Raw genomic sequence first — 12,037 nt, forward strand, 5'->3', positions numbered from 1 at the left:
ACTTGGAAGACTCCCTAAATTCCCAACAAGGTTTAAGTAAAATAATGTGGGTCATGTGGTTAATATGATGCTCTGAGCTCCTTGTAAGAGGCATGTTCTCAGGTATATTCCTGACAAATGTGAACTTCCTGTGGCCTCAGCAGCAGCATTTTAATTAACACACCTATTCCTCATTATTAATCATCAATAACTGTTTAGAGCTTGCCAAGAACAGAATTCTGTTAGAGACAGGACATGGTAAAGCAGAGCCCTGCCTCCCTGTGCCCACCTTACCTCTGCATGATTTTACTTTATCCCAGGGCATCCCCCAGAGGGGTGACTCACGCATCTTCTGAATGATGTGGTACCACACATGTCCTTCTGGGTACTATCTCCACTCTTTAGTCAAAACGAAAGCCAGCTCCAAAGAGACCAAGATGTGTCTCTGGTCTTGCCCAGGCAACCATAATGGGGAAACACCAAATTTTGGCTTTATCTGTATGTAAGCAAAGACATCCCAAAACATCCAAGGGGAGGCTTCACCTGGGGTGTGAAATTTGGCACATCTACTCTCACTGAGAGAGGGAGAGAGAGGGGGTTTGAGGGAGCACACACTGGGTTCAGTGTAGCCCAGCTATTTAGTTCAGTCCTACATGTGCCCAATGTTAAGAAATTAGGGAATCCAGCCCATCTCTCCCCCCAGTCTCCTGCACAACAGAATGGAAATAAAAGACCAGTGTCCACACCACCACTTCTCATGTTGGAGGCCAAGATCGGGAAAGGAAGGAGAAGATACAATGATGATAGTATGATTATCTATTTGGTAGTTACTATGTGCCAGGTACTGGACTAAGTGCTTTACCATTCCATTGAATCCTGGAAACAACACTTGAACGTAGATACATTATGATCCTAATTTTATGCGTGAGGAAACTGAGGCACATAGAGTTGCAGTCACTCATCCTAGGTCACACATCTAGCCAGTGGCCACGCAAAGACTGAATCCTCGTCTCCTTCCTAAACCTCTGCCCAGCACTGCATTTCTGTGTAACATCCCTCATATGAGGTCCATGGATAGCAAGTCAGTTTTTCTCCTTAAAATGTTTCTTTCCTTCAAAAGAAATCATTTATATATGCCTTCTTCTCTCCATCCTGCAGTGTTGCCCTGGCCTAAGGTCTTTTTTGCCTCGCATCTAAACTGGACCTTTTGAGGCTGCCTGTTACACATCCTTCTTCCACAATGACATATTTATCAAAGCCAACCTGAGCACCAGATCTAACCCTTCCCTAAACTCTTCAGTGGCACATCCTCCTTAAATGTTAAACGTGTATTTCAATTCCAGTTTTGTTTGCCCCTTCATTCTCACCCCTTGCCACTTTTTTCCTGTAATACATGTTATTCTCTACAGAGTACATTTCTGCTGATTCTATTGAGTGGTATAAGTTTCCCTCAACTCTGTAAGGTGTCATGTGCTGGACCTTCAACCTGCCCATGCCCTTATCCCCAGTGCAGCCCCCTGTCAATTCCTGTTTATCCTTCACCTGGAAGCTTGCCTTGGGTGTCACCTCTGTAGGATGCCTGCTCTGACTCTCCTTGTAGGTTAGATGCTCTTCCTGTGTGCATGTGTGGCACGGATGCCTGCTATACCTTCTCTCCTGTGTCCATACTTTTATTCTTCACCACCTTGTCAGCTCCATTAGAGCAAGGGCAGTGCCTTACTCCTCATCATTTTGCTCATCAGTATCTCCAATATATTTGCTGAATGGGCAAAGTAACCAATAAAGGAGCAAATGAGAGAAATCTGGATTTGGAAATCAAGGTAATTCGAATCCATTGCTATTGCTTTTCTGGTGCTCCAGAGGCTCTTGGAAATTTGAAATATAAAATTGGTTAGCAAAGAGAGAGTTGCAGCTCACATTAAAGTCACTGATGCTCCCACTCTCCTAAGAGACTCTTGCTTCCTAAAGATGGAAGCACCCATGCCTGGTTGCAGCAGAATACTCAGCAGACACTCTCTAAGCACATCACACATCTGTCTGGGAGTGTTAAGAGCTGGATGGATGAATAGTGCATTAATCACCCCACCATAAAATACCACAGGTAGTTTAGATAACGGAAAAGAAGCCCTTTTGCCCTTGAATGTGCTTTGATGTGTACAGAGGCAATGAAAATTTCTCAAAAGCAAGGTGTGTGTGTGTGGGGGGGGGTCCTTCAAAGTTTCCTATACTAAGGAAGATTGAACTTTTCAGACTTAACCTCATTAAGGATAGCATGCAGTTTCAAGTCCACTAAAGACCCTCAATAAATATTAATTGAATGTGAATTGAATTAGATAAAGAACCCAATAATGATTCTTGTTTTTCCTCCTCAGAGGAATTTAAGGAGCACTAATAGCTGTCTATTACCTTAAGATAATGGAAATTTCTAGTGCCAGCTTTGGAGAGAGAAGGAAAGATGTGAAAGGAAAGAAAGGAGATATTAGAATCAAACAGATCTGGGTTCAAATCCCAGTTGTGCCATTAAAAGGGACTGTGTGTCCTAAGGGACTTATTCAAATGAACCTTAATTTGCTTATCTATAAACTGAAGATATTGATACTTATTTTTGGATATTCTGGGATTCTATGAGAATAAAATATATGAATATTTATCTCTAAATTAGAGTCTACATTTAAGAAATTTATCCATCCACGTCTGTCAACATTTCAGACTCATTTTGATTCATTCCTGAATCATCTTGAGGTTGCTACGGAAGGCTCACTGCTCAATCTCCCTCTCCCTCTTTCTCTCCCTTGCTCTCTGCATTTAATTGAACTTCATTAAAAATAAGTGTCCTTTCCTAGATTGCTCTTTCTGGGCTAATGTCAGGGAATCAATTCTATTTGAACTCAAGAACTCTATTTCCATGTCTTAACTTCTCAGTTTTTAGAGAGCAACAATCGGTTACCTGGGGGTGTAATTTTTTCCTCTTTACTGAGGGGTTCTTGGGATTGAGACTTCAGTGCTAAAATCAGGAAAGTCTCAGGCCAACTGAAAAAAAGTTGGTCACCTACCTTCTAGCTTTGGTTCAATTGAAAAATAGACTCAGGATTCCATAGGGAACAAAAACCCCTTTAGAACTTATAATAAAAGCCAAGAAAAGAAAGCACATCCTAAGGTAAAGTTAACCCATTTGTAGGCCAAATGGAAATAGTGATGGTTCACAACACACATTGAACACTAATTGTCTAATAGAATAACAAGGCTCAGTGGAAGGCAGACTCTCCCTGTCTCATTCCTCAGGGAAGAATGAGTATGAAACCAGTGAGTCAGAGTGAGGAAAAGGGTCTGCCATGCTTGTCTCTTCTAGAAGTTTCTTCATGAATCTGTGATGAGCTAGGGAGTGATTGCTTGCTTAGCATAGGGTGGCTCTTCCAAGTTCCTGCCTGAAAGTACATAATACACTGAGTGAGGAGGAATGGTGGAGGAATTTGGGACACCAGCTGACTGAGCTTGAATTCTGGCTTCCCGGACGCTCATCTTGGGCAAGTAATTTTCTTTCTCAAAGCCTTAGTTGTGGGGAATTTAATATTAAACCAATTTTAAAATATAATATTAAACCAATTTTAAAATAATTTAATATTAAACCTATTTTGCAAACTATTACATGAATGTGTTGGTTCATATTATTTAAAGCAGTAGTTCTCAGCTGGATGTAATGCCCCCCACTCCTGGGCAGGAACCTTGGGCAACCTTAAGAGGCATTTTTGGTCGTCATGGGTGATACTGGCATCTCGGAGGCAGAAGCCATGAGGCTGCACAACATCCTGAAAAATACAGGGCAGCTCCTCTTTATCTCCCAGCAAGGAATTACTCAGACCCAAACTGCAGAGCTGGAGAAATTTTCATTGAAAGGTAGTCGATATATGCTAATTATTATTTACTTCAGCATTTAAAAATAATATCTGAATAAAACCATTCAAGGACATTTTTTTCTAACATGAACAAACAGTAAGAGTCATCATTGTTTAGATTCACCGATATCAGGGCACTGATATTATGATTCCTATCTAATGGCTTTTCAAAATCACAAGTGTGTGGGTGTAGGTGTATGTACCTGTGTGTATGTGTCTGTGTGTTGTGAGTGTGTATGTGTGTTCAACATCCCCTTTTAATATTTTCTGGTTTTGTCATTAAAAATAACCATTTTTGAAAGGTCATAGCAGGCCTGTCAATCTGTGGAAGAATACGTATTTTAAGACTGTGTTTCTCTCTGGGTAAATGATAGTGTTCATAACCTCTTACAATTGTTGCACATTGACTAGGATTCCTAGAATTTTCACGTTAGTTGATCTTCAGAACACCCATGAAAGGAAGGAGTACAAACAAGTATTCCTATTTAACAAGTAAAGAAACTGAGATCTAAATGTTCCAGGACAACTTGCCTAAAGTCACAAAGTTATTAAGTAGGGAAGATTTTTTTTTTTTAATCTCTCAGCACTGGCAAGGTAACAGATAGAAGCCAGTAGAGATATGCATTTGAACTAAGGTTGAATATTTATTTTGGTTCAACAACTTAGTTAAAATTAGCAAACATTTCTTAGGCACCAACCTTAGTTTTGAAGATAACCAAATGACACAATTCTGCTATCAAAATTTCAGACATTAATAGAAATTGTAATCTAAATAGTGGGTAGATATAATAATGTTAAGAAAAGTCTTGTTGATTTTTAAATTACAGTGGAAACAGATGTTCAAATGAATTTGCTAAGAGAACTGTGTCATCAATAAGAGTTACTTAAAAAGTTAAGGCAAATAATTCTTTTTAACAATATATTTAATATAATTAAACATGAGTATATACAAATTCCAGTTGGATTTCAAGTATTTCAATTTCAATACATTGCAATAGTAGTTTTTCTCATATCATGCATAGGATGTTTCCTAGCTCATATTTGAGTCCTAATTTAAAGAAAATGCTTTTGAGGAGAGGGAGGCAATGAATGACTATATTGAAAAGATGAGGCCCTGGCCAGGGGCTCAGTTGGTTATAGTGTCATCCCAATATGCCAAGGTTACAGGTTTGATAATGAATAGATGTTTCTCTCTCTCTCTCTCTCTCTCTCTCTCTCTGTGTGTGTGTGTGTGTGTGTGTGTGTGTGTGTGTGTGTATGTGTAAAAGAAAGAAAAGATGAAGTAGAAAACAAAGGACTGCATTCATACTTTAATAATTATATTTAAAACTAGAGCCCAGCCTGCACTCTCTCCAATCTGGGACCCCTAGAGGGCAGTCAGACATCCCTCTCACAATCCAGGACTGCTGGCTCCCAACTGCTTGCCTGCCTGCCTTCCTGATGCCCCCTAACCACTTCTGTATGCCAGCCTGATTGATGTCTAACTGTTCCCCTGCCAGCCTGTTTGCCCCTAATTGCCCTCCTCTGTCAGCCTGGTCACCCCTAACTGCCTTCCCTTGGAGGGTTGATCACCTCCAACTGCCCTCCCTTTGAGGCATGGTGCCTCCCAACTGCCCTCCCCTGCTGGCCATCTTGTGGTGGCCATCTTTTGTCCACATAGGGGCAGGATCTTTGACCACATGGGGATATTGTGTGTTGAAGTGACGGTCAATCTGCATATTTCTCTTTTATTAGATAGGATGTGTGGTGGATTATTAATCTTAAAGTGTTTTTTGATTAATATTATTCCTCAAAATAAATAAGAATCTCTTCACTTAACACAATGTATGTGTTCTCATTTATAAATTAATTTATCAGCATCTGCTATCAGACCCTTTGTCTCTGCTTTTCCAATCCATCTTTTGAGAAATTTTCATCTCTGTTCATAGTTTGCTAAGAGGGTAGCAGCATGTACAATTTTAACCACTGAGGTAAAATGTTACACACAAATCTCTCTCTCTCTCTCTCTCTCTCTCTCTCTCTCTCTCTCTCTCTCTCTCTCTTTCTTATTTTAGTTTTTGTTAATCTCCAATAGACTTCCCCTCTTCCAGTGGAGAGGGAGAAAATGGATGTTATTTACTAACAAATTTAGAAGCTACCCTGTTTTCCCGAAAATAAGACAGTGTCTTATATTAATTTTTGCTCCCAATGATGTGCTAGGTCTTATTTTCAGGGGATGTCTTATTTTTCCATGAAGAAGAATATGGTACACATTTATTGTTAAATGAAAATAAAAGAAATGTATTACCTGTATACAGTATGGTAGTACGGTAGTTGTCAACACAAACCAGACAAACTGTGAATCCTACAGTATCAAGAATTTACTCATTTATTCAATGACAATCTGGGCATAACATCATCATCTTATGGAACATCATCATAACAATCCAATTCCTGAATTTCCTGGTGAATTTTTTGTGACTCCATTTCTTTCAGAATCAGTGGACCAAATCTTTCATGTTTAGCCTAGACGTGGGGTGGGGGGTGGGGCTTATTTTCGGGGGATGCCTTATATTTCACTCAGAAGGAAACCTGTAAGTAGGTCTTATTTTCAGAGGATGTCTTATTTTCGGGGAAACACGGTAGTATATAAAACTCTATTGTTCTAGAAGGCAGAACACTTTTAGGTACCGTTATTGCTTTTAAGTCCAGTACATACAGATTATATAACCCCTTTGAAGATTGTAAAATGATGTATAATGGCTATTATGTATTCTAATTATGGGGACTTTTAAATTCTGGGATTCTTCTTGGTAAATCCACATTCACTGGTGGGTACATTTTAAAGTCACACTCTAAGGTCTTTGGATCTGATGGGCAGGTGTTGCAGCCCTGTTTCTTCTTACTTACCAAATTCTCGAGATAGTTGTTGCACCACTCAATCTCCAGTTTCCCTTTAAAAAAATTTTTATTTATAAAATGGGGCAAATTCAGTCTGAATTCAGGATTACTGGGAGATTTCACTATGGGAATGGGATGCAAAAAACCTAAACTGGGATCATGTCAATGGTAGCCACTCAGTGGCAGCAGCGTAGTTACCATCATCACTGTAATTGTACACCCTGTCACCTCTGCTCTCTTCACAGATTTCAGCCCCATAATATTTTGTTTCTTCATCCTAATCCTTCACTTCCTCTGACTATTCCTTTTTGGTTCCGAGCAAGGCAGGCCACTTATATCTGGATCTGGCAAATCCTGCAATCTCTGCTTGGCTTTGTCAGACAAGTTCAGACTTGTACAGACATGTCCACAAGTTTCTTAGGAGGTTGACGTTGCCAAAGGCAGAACCACCACTCTCCCTCCCTTCCCACTGGGACCTGTGCTCCAAGCTATTGGACACAAGTCCCTGCTGCTGAAACTTCAGGTTGCACACAGAGTCTGTGCCTTTGCTTTACCCGGTGTCCAGCTGCTGATACTTACCTTGAAATTCTAAGTGTAAGCCTGCAATCAAAGCATCAGGGAGGGCATGATGTGAACAAATAAAGATGTTTGGGGACTGTCTGCTTCTCTCGTGTGATTTGCACATTTTTCTTGGCTTGCATAATCCGAAGTGGCTGGCCCACAGGCCCTTTCATTCCTTGGCCCCGTGATACAGCACATGGCAGGGTTACAAATACAGAAGCTGAACATAGGAGAGGCCTCACCCCTGCTCGGAAAGCATCCACCTCTGTGCCTCCCAGACAGCATTGACGCATTCAGACATGCTGGACAAAGAACGCACAGTCTACATTCCCTGGCCTTTGAAGGGGAGATGTTGCAATGCAGAGGCAATGCGAGTGTTTGCCTAATTCATCAAAACATTCACATTTGCTAGTAATACAATGCATCTATGATGAGAAGGACTCGGGAGGAACTCTGCAGATTAAGGGTAGGATGGCTCATGTCTCCTAATTTCTATCATTCTGTGAAACTTTGAAGCAGTCATCTCTTCATTCAGGAAAATGTTACAGGGTTGTTTAAAAGGCCTGGGCTTTGGGACCAGATGGATCTGTGGCTCCTACTTGCTCCCTGTGGGATCTTGGGCAATACACCCTTTCTAAAGCCTCTGTTCTCATCTGGAAAGTGAGAGTAGTAAAACTAAACTCTTAGAGCTTTTCTGAGATACTCTGTGATAATGTATAGTGCTTAGCAGGGAGGCAGACACAGGAAGTCCTATAAGTGAACATTTATCACCCATTTACTTTATAAGTGCCTACTTTGTGTCAAGAACTCCGCTGGGCACTTAGTATCTCTCCCTACCTCCATCCCCCTTGGAGCTGGCCAAGCATGTGGATAGGAGTTGGGAGATCTAGAGAAGCATATTTTGAAAGAGGCAAAGAAGACTTGAATGGGTTCCTATATTACCTCTGACTAATCTACATGATCTTGGACAAGACACATGTCTCTGAAATTCAGTTTCTTCAGCTGCCAAGCAGAGTAATTATTCTTATATCAAAAAGCAAATGGAAATATCTAATAAAAATTATAACTAGCATTAATATGCAGCTTATTAGTTTCCTAGCACTTTCTTCGCATTTTAAATTTACTGCTTTATTTGATCATTGCAACATCACTAGGAAGCATTATGATATAGATTTTAAAAATGAACCAGAGGAGTGAGAATTTCAATGGCTTGTCCACGATTAGCAGTCAGAAACCAGCTAGTCTGGCTTCAGAGGCTTTTTTTTTTCCACTTTGTATCTGGTGAACTATACAGCCCTGGATAAATGTAGAGATTTATTATTATCACTCTGGAAAATTATTCCTAATGAACTTCATTTTGCTCTGATGTTGTAAGATTCAACATGATTATTTTTAAGGAAACTGAAGCAATTGCTCCACAGTGTATTTTTTCCTAACATTTTACTATGAAAAAATGTACACATACAGAAAAGTTGAAATATTTTTTTACAGTCAACCTCTCTCTCATATAAAATCTAGATTCTACTTCTCTGTTCTAGCTTTATCCCTATCTCTACATATCTGTCCTTCTAGCAATCCATCTTGTTTGTGATGCATTTAAAAATGAGTTACACTATACCACCATAATGTCCTCCAGTACTCCAGTGTGCATATCATTAATTAGAACTTAATATACTTTATGATTTTTTCCCCAAAATGCATTTCAGGTTTCTATTTGGGATGAAGTTATGGCAATCTCAGAAAATAAACTAATGTATAACTATGGTTTTGTCTGTTTTTAATATTGTCATTTTTTTATTATTGGTGTAACTGTTGGTAGTAGTGATTTTTACACCTGATTTTTCAATACTAAGGGCCAGCCTGCTGCTCAGCTGCTTTCTTCCCCGCTCAGCTCTTCCATTTCATCCCAGACATAATGACTCCTGCTCAGCTTTTCCCACTCCCACTCTCACTCTCTTGTGCCCAAACCCAACCACAGTTTGCTCTCTGCCAGACCTCCATGTAACCAGTGGCATTCCAGGGCTGTCATAGAGTTCCACACGGTATCCAAGTATCTGTCTGACCCAGCCAATTATTACAATGGCACCTTCTACTTAGTTGGTGCTGGTTAATTATTTCATTCAGTAAGTATTTATCGAGAGCTTCTGTAACCAGGTGACCAGGAGAGGGAAAGGCAGTGAGTGGGCAGGGCCACTGAATAACAAAAGAATTCAATCAGTCAGCATACATTTATTGCATGATTTTTGTGTATTCAGAATTACCATCAAGGAATTTATAGTTTAGTTGAGGGAGGAAAACAAATGCGCCACACACACACACACACACACACACACACACACACACACACAAATATAAACACACAATTGGAGACCAGCTGGAGAGGGAGAAGCAAGCAAAAATTCTCTGTGGTCATGTAGATTTGTTTTTGTGCATGTCTGCCAAAGAGATGTAGAATAATGCTACTCATGGAATTCCATTGGGATTTCTGGAGGGAAATGGGGCTGTAAATAAATAGTGGATAGAACCATGGAAGAATAGAAGAGTATTTTTTTTTAAGGAGGGAAGAATTATGTTGGACAATTGTTAAAATGTGTTAGCATTTGTGGAGGAATTGAATGATAGAGTCAAGAACTTAGAGCTGAAGGTATTGCTGCAAAGATCATCTCTATAAAATTATAAATATGACTACATAGCAGAATTGAGATATTTTCTGGGACAGTCAGAACTGAGACTGTTTAGCAACGTGCCATGTGCCCCAAAAGACAAAGGTGAGGATCATCACCGAATCCAGCCCATGAGCAACTTTGCTCTTGACACACATGGTGGTGGCTTTGAGTGAATAATTTTTTTAACGAGAAAAATTGCATTTAGGAAAATTTAATTTTTAAAATTGATAGGTTAAAAATAGCAATGACAGCAACACATCATTTCGCCCAGCCCAGGCCACATGGCTATTAGAGCAGAGTCCAGCTGGGTTTTAGCCCCACTCATACTCCTCTTCTCAGCCATGCTGTCTGGTTTCCAAACAACATTAGTGAAAGAAGAGAGATTACCTGCCCTACCCAAAGGGAGTCAGTGGGTCCCATCAAAAGTGCTATTTAGGGACTGAAACCATCTCTTTTTAGAGTTGAATGGAGGCATTAGAAAACCTCCAGGGCTGTCTTCCTCTCTAGGATTTCAGGGCTCAGACTCTTTCTTCTGTTGTAACCCCAGTTCCCTGACATCACACTGCCCTTTACATAAGACAGGGTCACATGGCCATGTTGACTCCTTTTTCCCCCCTGCATTACAAAGAATCCCAACTCCAAACCCCTACTTGTTAGGTCTCTGAAGACTGCACGAGAAAGATGTCCTGCACAGGTTCACAAGCCACCTATGTAGGTACATTACGGTGGCCCTGAGTCCCTCCTTCACTTTGCCTGTGGCCCCTTTTATGTTGGATGATGGCAAATCCATTTGGGGAGGGATGCTCAGCAGTTCTGAGGGTACTTAGGATCCTCCCAGATATGGTTCTTCATGCAAATTCTCAGGCATCTTCAGAATGCTCAGGTTGGGCTGTGTTCTCCCCTGAGTGAGGAGGAGGTTATTTTTCACCCATTCTGTGCCATGTTTTATCTCCTGGGACCAAGCATGCCATTTTGTACTTATGTGTCCCACAAAGCCTTTGAATAAATAGCTCCTTCAGATACATCATAGGTACACAGTTGTTCTTACCACCTCCCTTCCCCCTTTCTCAGAAGCATTCCCCATTCCACCCCCTCTAACCAGTGCAAACTGCACGTATAAATAAACATACACCCTGCCAGCTCTCCAGACATGTATGAATCCCAGTGTCAGCCTCATTTGGACTCATATTGCTACATAGTAAATCTATCATGAGTATTTGTGAAGTCCTCACAGGATGTCCACCTGAATTGAGTTCTTGAGACACATTTTAAACAGAAAGTCAGTGGACCATGCTGTGCAAAAGTGCAGTCAAATAAGGACAGGTTTACTTTAAAAACAACTTTGACTTTTTTTTGTTTTACAATATAACTGCCTCATTTCAAGCAGATTAAAAATTCAAACAAAAAGAAAAAACATTGATTTGCTGTTTCACTTATGCATTCATTGTTTCCATCTCTCCCTCCCTACTTCTCTCTCTTCCTCCCTCTCCTCTCCCTTCCACTGTCTCTAAAATCAATAAATAATTTTTTAAAAAGCAAAATAGTAACTATAAAAAAGTCACTATCCAGACAAAATATCTGCTAATTTTTTATTTGCATCATCCCAGGACTGTCTCCAATTTATTTAACTAGGTTGAACATTTCAGGAATGCAAGTTATTTCTAACATTTGGTTTTTTAAACCATGAACAATCTTATAGTACCTTTGAGGAGATCCATGATTATTACCTTGGAATAAATTTATAGGAGTGAAATTAGTGCCACAGATCTCAACAATAAATTATTTGGCAAATCATGCTAGCCCCAACTTCAAATATATCCCAAATCCCAGAACTGCTCACCAGTTCCACTTCCACTACTCCACCGTCTCTTAAACTATCACCCTTAGAGCATCACCCTAGAACATTCTCTCATAAATGTACTTTTCTGTCTTACCACACCAGAACTTAAGCTTCATGAATCCTTCATCATTGTCCCACCAAGAGCTAGGAAAATACTGGATTAGTAGATGCTCAATAAAATATTAATTGATGTATAGATGAAAGTATGAATTGTTTTA

The sequence above is a fragment of the Pipistrellus kuhlii genome, unplaced genomic scaffold (assembly GCF_014108245.1).
Source record: "Pipistrellus kuhlii isolate mPipKuh1 unplaced genomic scaffold, mPipKuh1.p scaffold_m20_p_12, whole genome shotgun sequence".
NCBI lineage: Eukaryota > Metazoa > Chordata > Mammalia > Chiroptera > Vespertilionidae > Pipistrellus > Pipistrellus kuhlii.